At 34.8% G+C, this 23,013-nt stretch overlaps 1 protein-coding gene across 1 annotated transcript in view; it reads right to left on the bottom strand.

Moving 5' to 3' along the window:
- ACBD6 (acyl-CoA binding domain containing 6) overlaps window positions 1-23,013 on the bottom strand; it is a 196,599-nt gene that overhangs the window by 123,892 nt on the left and 49,694 nt on the right. The gene's annotated exons all lie outside the window — the stretch shown is intronic.

Genomic DNA, 23,013 nt, shown 5'->3' with positions numbered 1-23,013 from the left:
TTCCCTCAGCTGATTATACGATGCTATGTTCACTGTGGAGAATATGAGGCTCAAACTAGAAAAAAAAATGAAATATGACCTATAAATACCATATATGAATGTGATCAGGAAAATCATACCCAGATTACTAACAAAATGAAAGTTTCCAAATATGAAAAAAACTAAACTGTATTAAAACTTCAAACTCAGCCATAAAGAAAAATATTTTTCAGTGACAAGAAGACGGAAAAGAAAGGAAAGGAAATTATGACTTAAGATAAGTGAAAAAAAGTAGCAAATTGTTATGGAAACACTTTCCAAAATTAAGTATTCAACAGGCCCTGACCTTCAAGATTTTCAAAAAGCACAAAATTAAGATTAAACTTAGAAATAAGATTCTTCTAAAACATATAATGTGGAAACAGTAAAAACTTAGATGTCATTCATTGTCTGAAAGGTTCAAATTGCAATCTCTGCAAAAGCCCACATTTCCTGCAATAATGACAGTTTTCAGGCCAGGACATCCCGCCAAAATCAAAATTCTAAACATAAATGTCTTAGAATCCAAACTAATACTTTTAGGAGTGCCTGGGTGGCTTTGTCAGGCGTCCAACTCTTGATCTTGGCTAAGGTCAGGATCCCAGAGTCATGGGGTTGAGCCCTGCATTAGGCTCTGTGCTGAGCATGGAGCCTGCTTGGGATTCTCCTTCTCTGTTTCCTTCTCCCCAACTTGCGCGCTCTTTCTTGCTCTCTAAAATTAAAAACAAATAGAGGCGCCTGGGTGGCTCAGTCAGTTAAACATCTGACTCTTGATTTTGGCTCAGGTCATGATCTCAAGGCTGTGGATATGAGCCCCATGTCAGACTCTGCACTGAAAGTCTCTCTCTGCCCCTCTCCTGCTCATGCACTCAAGTGTGCTCTGTCTCTCAAAAATAAATCAATTTTTAAAATAATAAAAAAAGAAAAGAAAGAAACTTATACTTTTATTGTTTAGCTTGACTAACCTGTTTCACATCAGAAAAATATAGGTAATCCCCATAATCTGTTTTTTTCCTGTTCTTTAAAGAAGAGGTTTTGTTTTATTTGTTGTTACTTTTGGTCTGTAAACCACTGGGTAAAGGACAAAGGTCCTGGAGACAGAATATTCTATTAGTTCATGACATCACTGGGAAAACAAGTTTTGACAAAGGGTGGAAATTTTGGAGATGAATCAATGCAGGTATCAATTTATGACAAAAACAAAGCTACAATATCATAAACAATTCCTATCATGATTAAATGACAAGGTGTATTAGTTGATGCTGGCAAGTAAGAAGCAGCAAGTAAATGTCAAATCTCTTGCTTCTCTGAGGGACATTCTTAGAGAATAAACGCTGCAAAATATTTCCAGGATAGACAATGATTTCTTTATATTAAGATAGCACATACCATAGGGAGAACCTATTTTATTCAATGCAACTATGTTCTAAATAAATATTCCATAGTACAATAAAGTTGAAACATACTTGGTGTCCAAGAGATGCTTGCTAAATGAGCGACAAGACTGAAAATAAGAAAAGGGTACAGCATGCACAGCTTCCTGACAAAGAACAGACTCCAAGAACATAACAGAGGGGAAAATTTACATGACCTTAGACTTGGTAAAGACTTCTAAAAATACAACACCAAAAGCATGATCATGAAAGAAAAAAATTGATGCTAGTTTTTTTTTTAATGTTTTATTTATTTTTGATACAGAAGAGACAGATCACGAAAGGGGGAGGGGCAGTGAGAGAGACACGGAATTGGAAGCAGACTCCAGGCTCTGAGCTGTCAGCACACACCCCGCCACAGGGCTCGAACCCACAAACGTGAGATCATGACATGAGCCGAGGTCGGAGGCTTAACTGACTGAGCCACCCAGGCACCTCCAATGCTAGTCTTTATTAAAATTAAAAATGTCTGTTCTGTGAAAGATATTGTTAAAATAATGAAATGACAAACTGCAAACTGGGAAAAAATCTTTGCAAAACAAACATCCAATAGAAGACTGGCATGCAAAATGTATTTTTAAAAACCTTCTTAAAAATCAACAAAAAGAAAACACATAGAAAATTATAAGCTAATATCCCTGATGAACAAAGATAACAAAAGTACTCAACAAAATATTAGCAAAAAAAATTCAACAAAATATTAAAAAGATTGCATACCACGATCAAGAGAGATTTATTCCAGGGCTGCAAAGAGATTCAACATTCACAAATCAATTAACATGCTGCACCATGTTAACAAAATAAAGGATAAAAATCCTATGATCATCTCAATAGATGCAGAAAAAGCATCTGACAAAATTCAACATCCACTCATGACAAAAACTCCCAACAAAGTGGGTACAGAGGGGACATACCTCAGCATAATAGAGGGCGTATATGACAAACCCACAGCTAACATCATATTCGATTGTTAAAAGCTCAAAGCTTTCCTTCTAAGATCAAGAACAAGACAAGGATGACCCCTCTCACATCACTTATATTCAATACAGGATAACTTAATCCAATTTTTAAAATGGGCAAGAGATCCAAACAGACACCTTACCAAAGAAGATACACAGATGACAAGTAAGCAAATGAAAAGATGTCCAACATCATATGTCGTTAGGGAAGTGCAAATTCAGACAATAACAAGACATTACTACATACCTCTTAGAATGGCTAAATTCCGTAAGACTGACACCACCAAATGCTGGTAAAAATGTGAAGCCATCAGAAACTCTCATTCATTTCTGGAGCAAATGCAAAATGGAACAGCCACTATGGAAGACAGTTTGGCCGTTCTTCTAAAACTAATTGTAATTTTACTATATGATCCAGTAATGATGCTTCTAGGTACTGACCCCCTTTCCTCCCGTCAAAATTGAAAATTTATATTCACAAAACATCAATGCTTAAAGCAGTTTTTTTTTTAATAACTTGCAAAATCTAGAAACAGTTAAGATGTCCTTCAATAGAGGAACAGATAAGCTAACTGTGGTACATCTATAAAACAGAACATTATTCTGTGATAGAAAGATTAGGAAAAAAGAGTAAACAAATAAAATCAGAAATTAAAAAGGAGACTTTCCCACTGATACCACAGAAATGAAAAAGGATTTTAAGAGACTACTATAAACAATGATATACCAACGTGTTGGATAATGCAGAAGAAAAGTATAAATTCTAACATATACAACCTACCATGATAAAATTATGAATAAAAATCTATAGAAACCTATAACCATTAAGGAGACTGAATCAGAAATGTAAAATCTCCCAACAAAGAAAAGCCCAGTACAAGAACACTTCATTAAAAAATTTTACCAAAAATTTAAAGAATTAAAACCAATCCTCAAACTCTTCCAAAAATTTGAAGTGGAGGTAACATACCTAACCTCATTTTATGAGGCCAGCATTACCCTGATACCAAAGCCAGGCAGAGAAACTAGAAGAAAACCACAGAACAATATCTGAGGAATACTGATGAAAATAAATCCTCAACTAAACACAAGCAAACTAAATACATTAAAAGGCTAATATATCATGACCAAGTGGGACTTATTCCTGTGAACCTAAGGATGGTATGGTTCAACACATGAAATACATCCCATAACAAAATGAAGAAAAACTACATGATCATCTCAACTGGTACAGAAAGAACTATTTGACAAAATTCAACACCTTTTCATAATAATTTTTTTAAATGCTCAATAAACTAGAAACAGAAGGAAACTATTTCAATATACTAAAGGCCAACTATGAAAAGCCCACAGCTAACTTCATACTCCATGGTGGAAAATTGAAAGTTTTTCCTCAAAGATCAGGAACAAAGGAAGGATGCCCACTCTTAACTTCTATTCAACACAGTATTGGAAATCCTAGCCAGAGCAATTAGGCAAGGAAAATTAAAAAGGTACCCAAATTGGAAAGGAGAAAGTAAAATTATGTCCATTCACAGACGACATGATCTTATATGTAGAAAATCCTAAAAATCCTTCCACATACACACATATAGACCACAAGAAACTGGCAGTACTAATGAACAAATCTAGCAAAGTTGCAGGATACAATATAAAATACTAACACACTGAAATCGTGCAATGTCTGAGAGAGATAGAAATAAGTAAGTTTTCTACTAAAAGTGATTAGGGCTATGGAAACAAAATGAATGTGGGGCAGAGAACTGCAATTTCAAATAAGATGGTCAGGAAGGCCTCACTTAGAAGGTCATCTGACTAAAGACACAAAGGAGATAGAGGGGGAATATTGTTCCAGATATAGAAAATAGCCAGTGCAAAGGCCCTATGGTGAGGATATGCTTAGAATGTTAGAGAATTTATGTGTTCATGTTCTTGGCTGAAGGCTAATTAATACATTTTAGGGGGCAAGACAGAAGCAAGAACACAAGGTTGTTCACAAGACTATCATAGTTTCTGTTGGTGTCATTCACTGAACATCTTAATGTGAAATAGGCAATTTAGAATACCTGTGATCTGCTAGGCAATTATTTTCTGTGAAAACACATACTAATAATTATATATGGTATTTTGGAAAGGGATGAGCTGAGTTAAAGAACTCAGCTTGCATTTAATTAATAGCCTTTATTTTTTAGAGCTTCAGATTTACAGAAAATTGAGTGGAAAGTTCCCATATTCTTCCCTCCCCCAAATTTTCCACTGTTCTTAACATCTTACATTAATGTAGTACATGTTATTAATTAAAGGCCATAGTTTATGGGGCATCTGGGTGGCTCAGTCGGTTAAGCAACCAACTCTTGATTTGGGCTCAAGCTATGATCTCATGGTTTGTGAGACTGAGCCCCATATTGGGCTCTGCACTAACAGTGCCTGCTTGGGATTCTCTCTCTCCCTCTCTCTGACCCTCTCCTGCTCATTCTCTCCCTCTCTCAAAATAAATAAACTAAAAAAAAAATAAAGTCCGTAGTTTACATTAGGGTTCACTCTTTGTGTTGTATAGGAGTTTTGACAAATGTATAATGACATGTATTTACCCTTACAGTACTACTTATCACTGCCCTAAAACCCCGTACTTCACCTATTCGTCCCTCACTCACACTGACGCCTTGGCAAATACTGATCTTTCTGCTGTCTCCTGAGTTTTATCTTTTCTAGAATGTCATATCATTGGATCATACAGTACATAACCTTTTCAAATTGGCTTCTACTACTTAGCAATATGTATTTAAGGTCCCTCCATGTCTTTTCTTGGTTTGAAGATCATTTCTTTATAAAATTTTTCATTGTTATAAACATATACAAATATTTCATTGTTATAAATATACACACATAATTTACATATCTCTGCCTCTGTTGGTATGAAAAACTCTTTATTTTATCCTTTTATTTTGTATTGATATTAGATTCACATAACAAAATTACCCATTTAATATTTTTAAAATTTTTTGTTGTTTATTTTGAGAGAGAGACAGAAACAGCAAGAGGGGGAAGGGCAGAGAGAGAGGGAAAGAGAGAATCCCAAGCAGCAGAGAGCCTGATGTGGGGCTAGAATCCATGGACCATGAGATCATGACTTGAGCCGAAACCAAGAGTCAGACATTTAACCAACTAAGCCACCCAGGTGTCCCGAAATTACCCATTTTAAAGTGTACAACTGAATAGCATTTAGCACGTTCATAATGTTGTACAACTATCACCTCTATTTAGTCTCAAAACATTTTCATCATCCCAAAGGAAAATCTTAAACCTTCTCCCCCAAACTGTGGCAACCACCAATCTGTTTCTGTTCCACAGATTCACATATTCTGACTATTTCATATAAATGGATTCATTATGTGAGCTTTGATGTCTGACTTCTTTCACTTAGAAGGTTTTTGAGATTCATCTATATTTTAGCAAATATCATTCATGTATCATGTACTTCATCTTTTTTATGGCTGAGTAATATTCTGCTGTATGTATATTACCTTACTCTGTTTATCCATTCACTAGTTGATGGGTATTTGAATTTTGGGTATCTTTTGGCTATTATGCTATGAACATTTCTGTACAGATAGCTGACTTCCTGTTTTCAATTCTTTTGAGTATATACCCAAGAGCAGAATTGCTGAGTCATATGGTAATTGTACCTTTAACTTTCTGAGAAACAATCAAAACTATTTTCCATAGCAGCTGCACTATTTTACATTCCCACCAGCAATGTAAGATGTTTCCAATTTCACCACATACTTGCCAACACTTACTATCTTTTTTATTATGGTCATCTTAGTATATGTGTAGTATCTTATTGTGGTTTTAATGTGACTGTGGGCTATTCTTTTTGGAGAAATGTCTATCCAAGTCCTTTGCCTGTTTATTAGTTGTTATCCGCTGTTGTTGAGTTGTAAAAGTTATTCATGTGTTCTGGAGACTAGATCTTTATCAGATATGTGATTTGCAAATATTTTCTTCCATTCTGTTGGATGTCTTTTCAGTTCTTGACAGTATTTTTTGAACACAAAAGTTTTAAATATTGATCAAATTCTACTTATCTATTTTTGGTTTGGTTGCTTATGTTTTTGCTGTCATATCTAAGAATTCATGGCAAATCCAAAATCATGAAGATATATCCTTATGTTTACTTCAAAGAGTTTTATAGCTTTAACTCCTATTGCATAGATCACTGATCTAAATCACTGGTCTCTTCCGAGTTCGCTTTTGTGCGCAGTGCGAGAAAGGGGTGCGCCTGCGCTCTTTCGCACGTAGACATCCAGTCGTCCCGGCATCATTTAAGAGATTATTCCTTCTCCATTGAACGGTCTTGGCATTCTTATTGAAAATCAACTGATCATAAATATGAGGATTTATTTACACATTCAATTCTATCCCACTGGTCTCTATGTTTATCCACACAGTTACTACAATTACTAGAGCCTTGTAGCAAGTTTTTAAATCAAGTGTGAATTCTCCAATTCTGTTCCTTTTCAATACTGTTTTGCTCATTTGGAGCTCTCTATAATCCCTTATGAGAATCGGCTCTTTCATTTCTGCAAAATGGAAGTTAGAATTTTGATAAAGATTGCATTGAATCTGTAGGTCACTTTGGGTGGTACTCGTATCTTAACACTATAAAAGCATACAATCTGTGAACACAGGATATCTCTCCACTCAGACCTTCACTAAATTTGTTCCAGCAATGGCTTATAGTGTTCAGTATAAAAAATACAAAACCTTTCACCTCCTTGGTTAAAGGAGGCATTTTATTCTTTTAGATGCTATTGTAAGTGGAATTGTTTCCTTAGTTTCCACTTTGGGGTGTTCACTGGTGATATATAGGAATACAACTGATTTTTTTCATGCCGCTCTTGTATCTTGCAACTTTGCTGAACCAGTTTTTTTTGTAAATTCTTTAAATTTTCTCTATATAGAATCTATTTATCTGTTATCTATATCTGTCAACAGAGAGTTTTACTTTTCTCCTTTCCAACTCGGATGCTACACATTTCTTTTTCTTGTCTTAATTGTTCTGTTGAATAGCAGTGGTAACAACAACCATCCTTATCTTGTTCCTGATTTGAAGGGGAAAGCTTTCTATCTTTCACCACAGAGTGTAATGCTACCTTTGGGTTCTTTAGAAATGCCCATTATCAAAGTAAGTAAATTTCACCTTCATTTTTGAAAGCTATCTTAACTGGTATAGAAGTAAAAGTTGATATATTTTTTCCCTTTTGATATTGTCCCTATTAACTTCAGATTTCTGAAAAAGTCTGCTGTAGTTCTTACCTTTGTTCCTCTGTATCATGTTTTTTGTCTAGGTGCTTTTAAGATTTTCCTTTTTTCATTGGTTTTCAACAATTTGATTATATTTCTTGGTATGGTTTTATGTTTCTGCTGCTTAGGATTCACTGAGCTTCTTGGATCCATGGATTTATGGCAGTGATTCTTAATAAGGGAAGTTTTTTTGTTTGTTTTGCTTCCTATCCTCCCCTCAAAGATATCTGGCAATGTCTGGGGCAATTTTTGGTTGTTACAAGTGGGCTGCCCAATTGGAATCTAGACAGTAGAGTCCAGAGATGTTCCTAGACATCTTACAAGGCACAGGACGGCCCTTGACAACAAAAAATCATTCAGCCCTAAATGTCAGTGGTACAAAGGCTGAAAAACTCTGATTTATAAGTTTCCATCAAATATTTTAACATTTCAGCTATCATTAATTTTTTTTCCTATCTTTTCCTCTCTCTTTTGCTTTTTCATTTCCTTGTGGGACTTCAATTATATACATGTTACACTGCTTGATATTTTCCCATAGTTCACTGAGGTTCTGTTTACTTTTTAGTCAGTCTTTTTATGCTCTGTGCTTCATTTTTATTAGGATCACTTGCTACATCTTCGAGTACTAATCTTTTCTTAAGCAATGTCTAATTTGCTGTTAATCTTATGCAGTATATTTTTCAATTAGAAATTATTTTCTGTCATCTCTAGAAATCCTATTTGGGTCTCTTTGTCTCTTCTATTTCTCTTCCCATTATCCTTGTATGTTTTCCTCAACTTTCTTGAGTTTATAAAGTATACTTATAATTTTTTTATCTCTACCATTTCTTCATCTGCTTTTATTGACAGGTTTTCCTCCTGGTTATGGGTCATATTTTCCTGCTATCTTTGCATGCCTGAAAGAATTTTTTCCTGTAAAATGGACATTGTGAATTTTACTCTTGTTTGCTTGATGTTGTTGTGTTCTTTTAATTATGTTAGACTTTGTTTTGGTATGAATTCAGTTACATGGGATCAATTTGATCCTTTCAAGGCTCACTTTTTAAGTTCTGTTAAGGCAGGGGCAAAGCAGCCTTTAATCCAGAGCTTAATATAGCTTCACTACTACAGTGAAATCCTTCTGAGGCCTCTAAAACATTATGTCCCCATATACTAAATTTTCTTTCCACTCTGACTAGTATGAAATGAAATATTCTCAGTCTATGTCGGCTCCAGGAATTATCTGGCTTACTGCTTTCTTGTCTTTCTTTCATCAACTTGTTCGTTTCCTCTTGCACACATACGGATTATTATTCAGCTAAAGGAACCCCCTGCACATCTCTGGAACTCTCTTTCTGTGCAAGAGCATCCTCTCCAGTATCTGGCCTTGCATTTTCCAGCTCAAACTAGGAAGAAAGTCAGATTCTTTCGGGACTCTCCTCTCTGGACTACAGCCTAGAAATTGTTTCCAGGCTATAAGCTGAGGCAACTGTAGGGCTCATTTTGTTTCTCTTCTTTCCTAGTTTTTGTACAATGTCTGAAAATCCCTATTTTTCATCTATTGTGTCTGGTTCTCTCCCAGTTTAAGACAAAAGGGTAAATCCAGTACTCCACAATGCCCAGAAGTCCCACAAACATTAAAAAACTAACATAATATTCCAAGATAATTTATGTAACCATTACTGACAAATTTTTAGGTTATTTTCACTTTTTCACACATAAATGAAGATATGATAAATGTCTTTGTATACAAAGCATAGCAGAGTTTTAATTAAAATCTTTAGGAAAAAGAGGACTCATCTGATTATACTGTATTCTAAATATATTTCTTCTTCTTGGGATTAATTTCTCTTTCTGAAGCTTTGTGCATGTTAGAATGCTGGTGACATCTTTTCTGGTGGTGGAGGGAAAAGATTGTATTTTAAGCAGAAATAATATTTTAAAAATAGCCTGCCATTATCAGATTGAATTCAGAATAAAGCTGCCAAAGAGGCATTAGTTTTGCTCTCCATCTACTTCATCTACAAGAAGGGGTAAACTTTGGCTACCTTATCCTCCTATTTCCACTCCAATGCGATGTTTCTCCTAGAGGCTTAAGAAGTTTATTCCATTTCTCTCTACTCAAAATCCATTAAGTTATTTTTACGTTACATCAGCAGTTAAAGAAAGAGACTCCAACTTGGCAGCCAATAGGATAAAATTTGCCAATTCTTATATTGCCTCAGACTATATTATTTGAGACACTGAAATGCTCCTTCACTCAAAGGGGAAAGGATAAGTTGTTGGCTGAATTTTATCACTTGATTCAGATTCCACCTTAGTCAGTTGCAGAGTCCAGATTTAAATCCTGTGAATCATTCTTTTCCAACTGAAAAATAACTATTCCAAAGATTATCAGGCTAATATATGCAAGGAAGGGGTTTCTTGCTTCCATGTGCTATCTTGTTTGGCTTCTCTTTTATTGGTTTGTTTGCCTTACTTGTTTGTAGATCTAACCGTAGAAATTTGGATAAATTAACCTCTGTGTTCAAGTTTCTCATTTGTAAAAGCAGGGATTATTAGTACTCATCTCGTATGGGTGTTCTAAGGCATAAAATATTTATGTAAAATAGAACAGTGCCTAGCACAAAGAGGATACTATGTAAATGTCAGCTAATATAATAATTATCATTAGCCATAATACAGCCATCTTGCCCAATCAGAAGTGTCTCAGTAACACAGATAACAAGATGTTCTGATGTGGGGACTTCGGACATTGAACCATGAATCTTTATCTAATACCCTTAAACTTCTGAATCTCCTGATAAAACCACCAACCCCAAAATCAAACAAATAAAAAACATAGTAACTCTTCACATTAAGAAAAAAGGAAAGAAAAATAGGACTTAAGGAGTGTCTTCCATGTGCTTTGTACTTTATATGTATTATCCAATTCCAACTTCAAAACAATTCAAAACAATACAATTTTTATTGTATTCACTTAGTATAAGACATCAGTTATAAAGAGTACCATTATTTTCTGGAATGCTAAGAAAGAAAAAACACAAATACATCCATTTTAAGACACAGAATTTTTAAAATGTCAAGAACTTAATAACTGCTTTATAACTGATGGAATGGATCTTCATTTTACAGATTAGAAAGCTGAAAATAAGAGAAATGAAGTACTCAGTGCAACAAGTAAGTGGCAAAATCAAGATTCAAACCAAGATCTTCTAATATCCAAACCCTGTGCTCTTTCTATTAAACTATGTTACCTCCCCAAGCTACTTATACAAACCATTATTACATATTGATAATATTCTGCATTAAAAGTTTGTTCAGTTTCTTAACTGTGATAAAAATAAAACAATTTGAAAGGAAACTTTAAAATTAAATGTATATCCTTAACTTTTTTGAAGCTGAGATGATAAATTATCCATAATGTAATCAATGATATGACCAATAATATAGTTCTAAATCCTTAAAAAAGATTATTTTTCTAATACTCCTTTATAAATATTCATTGTAGTTTTCCCCCTCTGAAACATGAATAGTTAGTTATTCATTTCCATATATAAAAATAAGAATACTGGGGTGCCTGGGTGGCTCAGTCAGTTGAGCATCCAACTCTTGGTTCTGGCTCAAATCATGATCTCCCAGTGTCTTTCACATGGGGCTCTGCACTGGCAGCATGGGGCCTGCTTGAGAGTCTCCTTCTCGACCTCTCTCTCCTTGCCCCTGCCCCACTCCTGCTGTCTCTCTCTCTCTCTCTTTCTCTCTCTCTCTAATAAAAACTTTTAAAAAAGTGAGATTATTCCCTCATCTCAGCTATTATCTGTCATGAGTATTAAAAAACATTACCATGAGAATACTATTGGCTGCTATACTTTATAACAGTAACACTTTTAAAATTTCACAAGAAAGATAAACGGCATTAATCTATGTGTTTTAACCTTAGTTTATCTTAAAATTACAAACAATATAGTTTTTAAAAAATTCAACTCCTAAAGCCTTAACAATAGACATTTAATAAAGGTGTCAATTATCTAGAAATGCTTAAATGACAATTGAAAAGTAATTTTTAGATCAAATAAAAAAAGTAGAAATATGTGCAAGTAGATATTTTATACAAACCTCCAAATTTCAGCAGTGTCTACTATTTTTGCATTTATACTATACACTAGCTCAAAAAGGGATGCAGATTTTTAAAATATAAAAACACTGATGGGGTGCCTGGATGGCTCAGTTGGTTAAGCGTCTGACTTCAGCTCAGGTCATGATCTCACATTTCATGAGTTCGAGCCCCACGTCCAGCTCTGTACTGATAGTGTAGAGCCTGCCTTAGATTCCCTGTCTCTCTCCCCCTCTCACGCCCCTTTCCCACTCATACTTTCTCTCTCACTCTCTCTCAGAAAGTAAACTTTAAAAAATATATATATTAAAAAGCTGAAAACCACATTTTTTTACCAAATACTTTAATCTGTATCATCAAAATATATGAGATAATTTATCCAGATAATATGGTTAATAGAACTTGTATAGAACCCTTATGATTCACCAAATAAATTTTATCATTGTACAACGAAACAAAAAAAATTGTAAATTGCTCTTTTACCACTCTATAATGAAACTTAAGAATAAATATATTAATTTTGTCTTCTAAATTTCCTAGCTGTTGTCAACTGTCTTGGTTCTAGGCCACTATAAAACAAAGGTACAAAAGTTATCACTTATATACATGCCCAGCTTCCATTGTATAATATGTAACACACATCTTTATGCAGTTTTCTTACTCAATTTAATACTAGTTTAAAATGTCTCTCATGCAAAATTAACTTCAGGTCATTATGAGTTTCTAGAAAAGTAACAATGATCAATATTTAAGTGTTCTTTGGAAAATTATTCTGAATATTTGTATCTATTTAAAAATTATAAATCTTCTTAGATTTAAGCACTGAAGAAATAAAAGACCAATATTCAAAAACTTAACATTTCTGTAACGATGTGCTAAAAATAAGTTAGAAGTAGCTATATTTTAAACAAACAAGTGGCTTGTATTTCTATAATATTATAAGCAATATAACCAAGTGACCTCATACATAAGAAAAACATTAGGAGTCAATGGGTAAACAACCATGGTTATATGCAGGCAATAATTAAATACCTTAAGTTACACAGAGGTTTAGGGTTCTATTGACAAACATACACATAAATATCAATAATAGTATACCAATACTTGAGAAAACATTCAACATGGCTAATTACTTACAAAATGTAACTTAAACCCTCTACATCTGTCCATGTTGTTGTAAATGGGAATACTTCATTCTCTTTGGTAGCTGAGTAATATTCTGTAGTGTGTGTATGCACACACACACATACATATACATGCCACATCTCCTTTATCCACTCATCTATGGATGGACACTAGGGTTGCTTCCATACCTTGGCTGTTATAAATAATGCTGCAATAAATGCAGGGGTACACAGATCTTTCCGAATTAGTGTCTTTGCTGAAATAAGTAAGAGAAAGACAAATACCATATAATTTCACTCATACGTGGAATTTAGGAAACAAAAAAAAAGACCAAAAAAACCAGACTCTTAAATACAGAGAATAAACTGGTGGTTGCCAGAGGAAGTAGGTAGGGGGATGGGTAAAATAAGTAAAGGGAACTAAGAGTACACTTGTGATGAGCACTGAGTAACGTACAGAATTGTTGACGGGGTGCCTGGATGGCCTCCATGGTTAAGTACCCGACTTCAGCTTGGATCATGATTTTGCAGTCTGTGTTTGAGCCCCGCATCAGGCTCTGTGCCAACTGCTCAGAGCCTGGAGCCTGCTTCTGATTCTGTGTCTCCCTCTCTCTTTCTGCCCCTCCCCAGGTCACACTCTGTCTTTCTCTCTCTCAAAAATAAATAAACATTAAAAAAAATTTTTAAAGAACTGTTGAATCCACATTGTATACCTGAAATTAATATAACAATGTATGTTAATTATACTTGAATTTAAATTAAAAAATGTTTAAAATAAATAATTAAAACCGCAAATTAAATCAATGAGCAATGAACTTAAAACTAATTCCATTAGGATAATAAAATTATTCAAGTTGGCAAAACTGTAGTGAAACAGGTACTCATAAATAGCCCTAATGACCTGGTAAGATAGTATTACTCCTTGGAAAGCAATGCTGCAATCTTACCAAGACCCATAAAAATATTAGCATACTTTCATTATTTTCACCAATAATACAAGCTTGTGGATTAGAAGAAAACAATACAATCCTGAATTATAGTAACTTTGTAGGATTCAATCACAATCCCTTCTGTTACTCATCTTTACATGAAATGAATGATCTTGAATTTTTAAGAACTTTTTAAGATCAGGATGTATCTTGGGATGTATATCTCCCTTTTCTGTTGGTTTTCATAAAGTATTTAAAAATGTGACTTTTAGGATACTTTCAAGATTGCTTGGCCCTGGTCCCCTTTCCCACTTTTATCTGTTTTGTTTCCTATTGGCTTTACTGTGAATGTCTTGTTTGGTTGTGATTAAATTCCCAGGAGATTCCTCATAGTATAAGGTTGTGTAATGGAAGAGGAATTTAGCTGGCTAATTTTGGAAGCTCCAGAGCCCCAGAGCCCAGACAGCTCTAAAGAACCCTTTGTACTCAGACATGAAAGTGTGCAAAATCCTCTAAACTACCTGTCGGCAATTTTGGGACCACACCATTCAGGTCAGACTTCCCTATGGCTTCATCCTATGGAGATCCCAATGCTGCACCAATCTTGACGGTTTGTCCCAATTTTATCTGACCAACTATTTTTTATACAAATCTTGCTTAAGAGCTTTCGGCTATTGCTATCCTCATTATTCTGTTAAGGAAACATTCAGGAATATTCAAAAATATCTGAACGCTATGCTACAGCCACTGCTACAGCCATCGTCCTAGAATTCAGATAATCATATATGATTTTTGATGGAATACATGAATGGGAATACACAAATAAATTAGTAGTGCTAAGGTAGGTGTATTTCCTTCTTCTTAAGTTTAAACTGTCTTTTCATTCCATTCTGTTTTCCATTACTTCTGCCATTTAACCAATGATCTTAACAGGATGAATGGATGATTTCATGAAAGAAAGATGCAGAGATTGACCAGGCAAGACCAGTTTTTTGTTTTTCTTTTTTAAGTAAACGCTACCCACAATGTGGAACTCGAACTCAACCCTGAGACCACAAGTCAGATGCATTACTGACTGAGCCAGCCAGGCACCCCAAGGCAAGACAAGGTTAGTAAACATCTGTTATTTTGGCTTACCAAAGTCTTTAAAACATCGCAAGATGTTAATAACTTTCCATATTGTGGATCTCAACTTTCCAAAGTGGAATCCTCAAAACCTCGTTTCTCAAGACTACCTTACAGCAACTATATGCAGGCCTCTGACCTGAATTCCATCAATCAGATGCACAAACAAGCAGATGGACAGAAAATGAACAACAGGTCACTGACCTGCAGCAAATCACACTTTTTGATTCACAGCTCAAAGTCTGGTTGGCATGATCCTTTCAACAGAAATATTGTGTCTGATATGAGCAGAATTCAAGTAATTAAACCAAACTTATATTAATTCATATTTTAAGTACACAGGAGAATATTAATATCATCAGGAAATTCACAAGTAGAAATCAATGTTACCTTATGGATGGATAGCTCTCATGAAATACAGTATCTTTTGTTTTGTGATTACTACTTTTAAAATACGTATTTTAAAACACATCATCAGATGTGCCAACTTATGGACTGAAAGCAATTATGCAAACATTGGAAGTATTTGAATTCAGTGTTTGGCATAGGCTTTTATAAATATCCTTTATCAGATTAAGAAAGTTCCCCTCTATTATTAGCAGCTATTAGCAGTTTTTATCATGAATGGATATTAAATTTTGTTCAATCATTTTTTCCCTCTGTCAAAATGATCATTATGATTTTTTTTTCTACTAATCAAATTACGGAGATTTCAAAAGTTAAGCCATTCTTTTACATTCCTAGAATTAACTCTACTTCATTATGATGTTATTCTTTTTACACTGAATTTGTTAATACTGTATATACCTATGTTAATGTGAGCATTTGATTTGTATTGTCCTTCTTGGTATTGTTCTTGCCAGGCCTAAGAGTCAAGTTTATTCTGGTCTTTAAAATCGGTTAAGTGCCCCTCTTGACTTCAGTCATGATTTCACTGTTGGTGGAATTGAGCCCTGCTTTGGGCCCTGCCCTAGCAGCATACCGCAGAACCTGCCTGGCATTCTTTCTCTCTGCCTCTCCCTTTCTCTGTCTCTCAAAATAGGTAAACATTAAAAAAAAAAATTAAATGAGAAGTGTTCCATCTCTTCCTGTTTCCCAGATGAGTTTGTGTAAGGCTGGCATCATTTCTTCCTTAAACAACTGAAAGAATGTACCAGTGAAGCCATCTGGGCCAGAGGTTTTCTTTGCAATAAGCTCTTTAACTAAAGAGTCAACTTCTGTAACAATATTTGTTCTTCTAACCCATGAACACAGAATGCTTTTCCATTTCTTAATAGAGATGGAACTATTCAGATGTTCCATTTCTTATTCAGTCAGCTTTGGTAAGTTATTGAAAAAACGTTTTTGAAAATTTGTCCATTTCTCCAAATAATCTATTATAATATCCATAATAATCTATCTCTTGTTCATAAGATATACTTATTAATTTTTTGAGATATTTGGTGGTGTCCCTTCTGCATTCCTGACATTGACCATCTGTCTTTTTTCTTTTCTTTCTTGGTCATTCTTGCTAGGGTTTCATCAATCTCTTCAAAGAACCAACTCTTTCTTGGCTTTGCTGATTTTTTTTTTCTCCAGTACACATCTGTTTTCTATTTTATTGGCTTTTCTATTTATGTTTCTATTTTTTTAATTTGATTTTTTGTTCCTTTTGTAGCTTCTTGAAATGCAAACTTAAAGTATTATGTCCTCTGGGAATTACAATTCATTCAAGAAGAACCCTACTGAGGATAAAGACTCAGAAATATTCTTAACTTTTAGTAGATTCTCTGGCTTTCCAACTTGGGGGGGCAGGGGATAAAGGAGAAATACGTTCTTCTTTTATCAAAGAATAAACTGATAGACGGAAAGAAAAGGCTCAAAATAAAAATCTCCTTGGCCAATATAAGGCCCTTCCTTTTATCTAGATAAAAGCTAAAGACAGGCAGAATTGTAATACATGGGGCACAGAAAGATTGATAAAGAAGCATTTCCCCAGAGAGTATATTTTAGATCCTCTACCATAATAAAAAAGAATCTTAAGTAACTATCTCTGGTCCTACTGGACTGAAGAAGAACTTCAAAGAGGAATGAACAGTAATCTTTTCTTCCAGTTATCTGAGCAGTTTACTCCCTTACCAATTTAAAGTCCTTATTCAAATACTGCCTTCAACACAGCCTACCCTCACCACCATATTTAGAACTATAATTCAATACCTTCTCTATGTTACACTCCTATCCTTCTTGTCTTCCTGTGGTGGAATTTAAGGTCCACAAGCACAAAGGTTTTTGTCTATTTTTGCGCAGTGATGCACCTTAGTAACTTGGAATAGTGCTGGTTCACAGAAGGCACTTAATAAATATTTGTTGAATATATGAATAAATGGATAAGAACAATAAGCCACAGCTTCAAATAGGTAAGTTTTTACATGAGAGTGAATTTAAGTTATAATTAATTTTAGAAGAAAACATACTGTGTTGAAATCCTACTCTACCACTTATTAGCTATGTAACTTCAGGATAAATGATTAACTTCCCTAAGTTTCAGGATTTTTCTTCCAGAAAATGCAAGTAATAGTGTTTGCTTTATAGGGTTGTGGTGAGAGTGAAATAAAACGATGCATCTAAAGCACTTAGCATAGCACACAACACATAGTAAAAGCTCAGTAAATACAGCTCATTATTATTTTTATTTTTACTGTCTTAACCAAAAGGCATGTATAAGTGGATCGATATCAATCTCCAGTTAAACTTCTAAGGGCAAAGTCAGCATCTGACCCCATCCTATATACCATCTTCATCCACAGTTGACTCAAGGTACAAAAGAGCACACTAATCAAATTTCCTGATGACAGGGTCAATGAAAAAGAGCTCATAAATAGACGACACACTCATTATCCCCAAAAATTAAAAAAAAAATTTTAATGTTTCATTTATTTTTGAGAGAGAGCATGCACATGGAGGAGGGCAGAGAGGTAGCAAGACACAGAATCAGAAGCAGGCTCCAGGCTCTGAGCTGTCAACACAGAGCCTGATGCGGGGCTTGAACTTAAAAACCATGAGATCATGACCTGAGCCGAAGCCAGACACTTAACTGACTGAGCCACCCAGGCACCCTCCAAAAAAATCTTAATGTTGGAATAATATAATGAATCAAATGAATGTAATTTAATATGAGAACACACAAAGTACTAAACATAGTACATGAGAGACTGCATAACAATATTTATTTTTAAAAAATACTTGGGATTTTAGTTCTCTGAAAAACTAACATTTTAGTGTGGCTGCCGAAAATTTGAAAATAATTTTAAGTGACATCACAGACATAAAGAATTCAAATGAAAGAGAAGTTCTATTCTATAGTGGTCCCACTAGGTCTCAAATAGTCTGTTCAATTCCAAAAGCCATACTTTTAGAAACTGAAACTTCTTCACACAAGAATGACTGGGATGGTGGTACGGCTTGATGGGACTGGGGATGGAGAACTATTTCAGAAATCGGGGATACCTAACCTGTAGAAGAGGAAATGTCAAAGCTGTCTTTAAACAATAAAGGGACTATTCTGTAGATGAAAAACTGGATTTGGGCATGGAAAACTAAATATAGAACATATGTGAAAACAACAATAAAAACAAAACAGTGAAGATTTTGGCCTAATAAAGACAGATGCTTCTAGTAATTGGAGTTTAAAAACTGGGCTGATTTCTTCACAAACTGTATATTTCCATCACTATGAGTCTTCTAACAAGCTAAAAACCTTATGTTGGAATATCATGAAGGGGTCTAGACGACCACTAATGTTCTAACTACAAGATTCCTGCCCTACTAGAAGAGAAATATGTTTTCAAAAAAAAGACATACAAATGGTCAATGATGCCTAACATCATTACACATTGGGGAAATGTAAATCAAAACCACAATAAGATACTACTTCCTACCCATTAGAATGATGAAAATCAAAAAGTTATAAAATAACAACTGTTGGCAAGAATAGAGAGAAATCAAAACCCTCAGTGTTGACAGGAATGAAGAAGGCTGTAGCCCCTTTGGAAAAGTCTGGCAATTACTCAAAAAGTTAAACATGCAGTTACTATTTGATCCAGCAATTCCACCCCTTGGCATATACCCAGGAGAAACAAAGACATATGTCTACACAAAACCTTGCACAACACTGTTCTTAACAGCATTATTCTTAACAGCCAAAAGGTGGAACAACCTAAATGTCCATCAACAGATGAATGGATACAAAAAATGTGGCATCTCCACACAATAGAGTATTATTTGGCAGTAAGAATGGGGAGACTGAAACTGACTGCTAGAAGGTAGTTTCAAAACTTCAAAAAGAAACTCCATACTCTTTAGCTATCAGTTTCAGTCTCCTCATTTCCCCCACTCCTAAGCAACCATTAATCTTTTTCTCTATAGATTTGCCTTTTTTGGACATTTCAAACAGATGGAATCATAGTATATGTGGTCTTTTGTGAATGGCTTTTTCCATTTAGCATAGTTAAGCATGAAAGAAGGATTCTTCCAAGTTGTGGCATCTATCAGTACTGCATTCTTTTTTTTTACAGCCAAGTAATATTCTGTTGTATGAACATATCACATTTTGTGTATCTACTCACCCACTGATGGACATTTGGGTTTTTAGATGTTCATACCTGATTGTGGTAAAAGTTATATAACTTTGTAAACATACTAAAAACCACTGAATTGAACACGTCAAATAAGTGAACTGTACAGTGTATGAATTATGGTGTCTCAATTAAAAAAAAACGAGCACCCAAAGAGCATACAGTTTTGAGATAGTAGGTGAAGGAATAAACAATCTGTCTCCTAACTAGACTATAAGCTCAACACATATCACAATGATTAGTAAATATAACGATAACCCTGGGAGGAAGGAAAATGATAAAATGTGTTCAGTAAGCTATGTTTAAAGAAGCTAGGAAACTTATAAACACATAGAAATCTTCACCTAAAAGTAAAAAAGCTTAGCTATTTAAGAATATATTTGGTTAACTGAAAAATACACTCATGTAGAATAGTTCACTCCCCAGGTCTAGAATCAAGGAATCAACCTCCAATCGTGAACCACTCCATTATGATCTTGTCCTATTGCTACAATCACAAAATCAAATTAATTCTAGATAACTTAGGGATTAAGCTCGTATGTATACTGTTAAAAAAAAAAAAAGTAATACCAGCTTAGAATTACATTTCCTGAACTGTGGTCAATATGGTACTCATCCATAAAGGAAATGTATTTATAATGAATTCTTCAGAAACATAATTACACTTCAAATCTTTTTTTCTTTTTCTCTTATTACTATTAGACTTCTTCAGGTCAATCTTCTAAAAAAAAAAAAGGCAAGGTAATTTGTAGTTTTAAAATTTCAAAGTAGATAGGTTTATAAGCAAAACCTTCAAAAAGTTTCAGAAACCCTGTTCTCATTTTCTAACTCTGTTTCAAGGCCTGGCACGACCGCCCCCAAGGGAAGAAACGTGGGCAGACAGTAATTGTATTTGACAGCAGCAATTACATGCAAGGCTGGAGATTAGAAGACCATTAATGTGTGTGCAATAACTGCTCTGGTATTTTCTGTTATTATTGAGGGTCAGCGCAAAGAAAATTCATGGCAAACTCTACCTTGGATACAGTTGGTTCAGGAATTCCGCCCAGAGAAAGCACATGAGGAATATGAATACACTGGTTACAGGCACAGCAGGCATGCAGAACATTCCTTTGATAAGAGACTGATAAACCATGAAATAGGAACAACATGCAATTCTAAAAGATACTTCTACCTATACCTTTCAATTAACTATGAAGAATGCCAGAGAATTTCACACAATGAATAAGATTAAATGCACAGTCCACATAAATTCTTTCATAACATCATACTGTAACAAAAGCTTACTCAGTATTTGGAAATTGCATTGAATAGAGAGCCTAGGAAACTTGGGGACTCTGGAAACATCAGAAAGACAGTAGGAACAGCAAGCTTATCTGAAAAACAGGAAGATGGTAGACTAAACACATATCCTTGCCTCCCGCTTCCTCCATATAACATGCTGGAACTCAACAACTAAACAAGCCTGGAAGAAATTATGGGTACACCTAAAGGAAGAGGGTACAGGGGCCAAAGGCTGGGACCAAAATTTACCTTGGCAGTAAAATCGGAACCTTCAGGGACCCAACCATCTGATGAAAACAGATTCTCCTAGCAAGCAGAGAGGGGTCATACCACATGCTATATATGTTCCTAAGCATCCTGGTAGACCGAACTGCCCTCAATCTCTTTGAGCAAGAAGGATTTGCTTTCACCTGCAGAGTACTAACAGAATAAAGGTCTCAATTACTCCATTTCACTTTGTCTCAGTGAGAGATCAGAGGTTGCTAGCTCACTGGCCCACCAGACTTGAAAAAAAATTACATCTGCCTTTCCCTGTCAATCTATTTTTGCTCCAAAGACCTCAATAATCAGACCAGTGTTAAGGAAACCTACAATCAGTAGTCAGAAAAAAATTACCATCATTTAAGAAAAGAAAGAGATGAATCAGAACAAGTGACTTCTTTTGAGGAAGGCAAAATTTACTGAATAAAGAGAATTTTCAAATAGTAAAATGTTATATACAAACATACACAACACTAAATGTATTATTCCATAAAAATATACTGTAAACATTAACTTTTTATGAATGTTGATAACATACTTCCTAGTTTTCTTTTAAATTTATTTATTCTGAGAGAGCATGAGAGAGTGCATACATGCATACGTGTGTCGGACAGGCAGAGAGAGGGTGAGAGAGAGAATCCCAAGCAGGCTCCATGCTGTCAGTGCAGAGGCCAATGCAGGGCTCAATCCCAAGCACTGTGAAATCATGACCTGAGTCAAAATCAAGCTAGATGTTCAACTGACTGAGCCCCCCAGGATGCGCCATCCTACTCTAAATCTGTCTTCTGCAGTATGTCTCAAAATAGTCCTTCAAGGAATTAGCATGATTCAGCAACTGGAACATTTTCAAAAAGACAATGAAAATACATAGTGTTAGAATCACATTCAAAAAGCATGTATGCCATCTTCTGAGGCATAATATGTTAATTAATATCCCCTTTATTAGTTCAACTTAATTCAACATAGTAAGTACTTTTAAGCATTCACTCTTTTAAAAACTAGCCTTATCACTGAAAGATATGTTAAGCAAGGTACCTTCAATCAAGACATTTAGTATTACCAGGGATTTAGGAACTAAGATCAAATATTAAAATGTACATTATAACATTAAATTTAACAGATCTATAGAAAGGGGAAAATTAATGTGGACGGGAGGTTCGTGGAGTAAATAGGAATTGATCAGGGCTAAAAACAAACACAAACAAACAAACAAAAAAAACCCCAAACAAAACAAAACAAAAAACCTCACCATAATACAGGGACATGTAGGTGGTGCAGTTGTCCGATTCTTGATTTTGGCTCAGGTCATGAGCTCATGGTTTGTGAGTTTGAGCCCCACATCATTGCAGGTCTCTCTTTCCCTCTCTCTCCTGCTGTCTGCCCCTCCCTCACTTGTGCACTCTCTCAAAATAAACAAACATTAAGAAAAAAACATAGTCCGGAAGGCATTTTAGAAAACAGCATGATTAAAGAAAGGCATATGAAATGAACTGTATTTGAAGGACAATGAGGAGGCATGTCAGATGGGAGTCAAATGTACAGTACGTAAAGTTAGAGATAAGTCTGGATTCACAATGTCGGGGAAAAAGATACAGGTTACAGAGGTCCTGAATGTAAGAATTAACTTAGATTTGAGTTGATGGTTCCTCAGAACTTTAGCATAAAACAAATTTTTGTCATTTCCCTGCTACCCTTGATTATAAGGAGGAAAAATGTTCCAGTATAAAACTGTTCTTCTCCATATGCAATCCAATCACACCTAGAACATATCAAATTTTAAAACATGTAGTTTCAAATGTTCTAAAAGAAGTAATGATTTTTTTCAGCATCTCAGTAATATAGATACCTAAAAATAATTCACATTATA

This window comes from Suricata suricatta, chromosome 3, assembly GCF_006229205.1.
Source record: "Suricata suricatta isolate VVHF042 chromosome 3, meerkat_22Aug2017_6uvM2_HiC, whole genome shotgun sequence".
NCBI classification, from domain to species: domain Eukaryota; kingdom Metazoa; phylum Chordata; class Mammalia; order Carnivora; family Herpestidae; genus Suricata; species Suricata suricatta.
The sequence above is the reverse complement of the archived record's forward strand: the minus strand, read 5'-3'. Positions and strand labels throughout refer to the sequence as shown.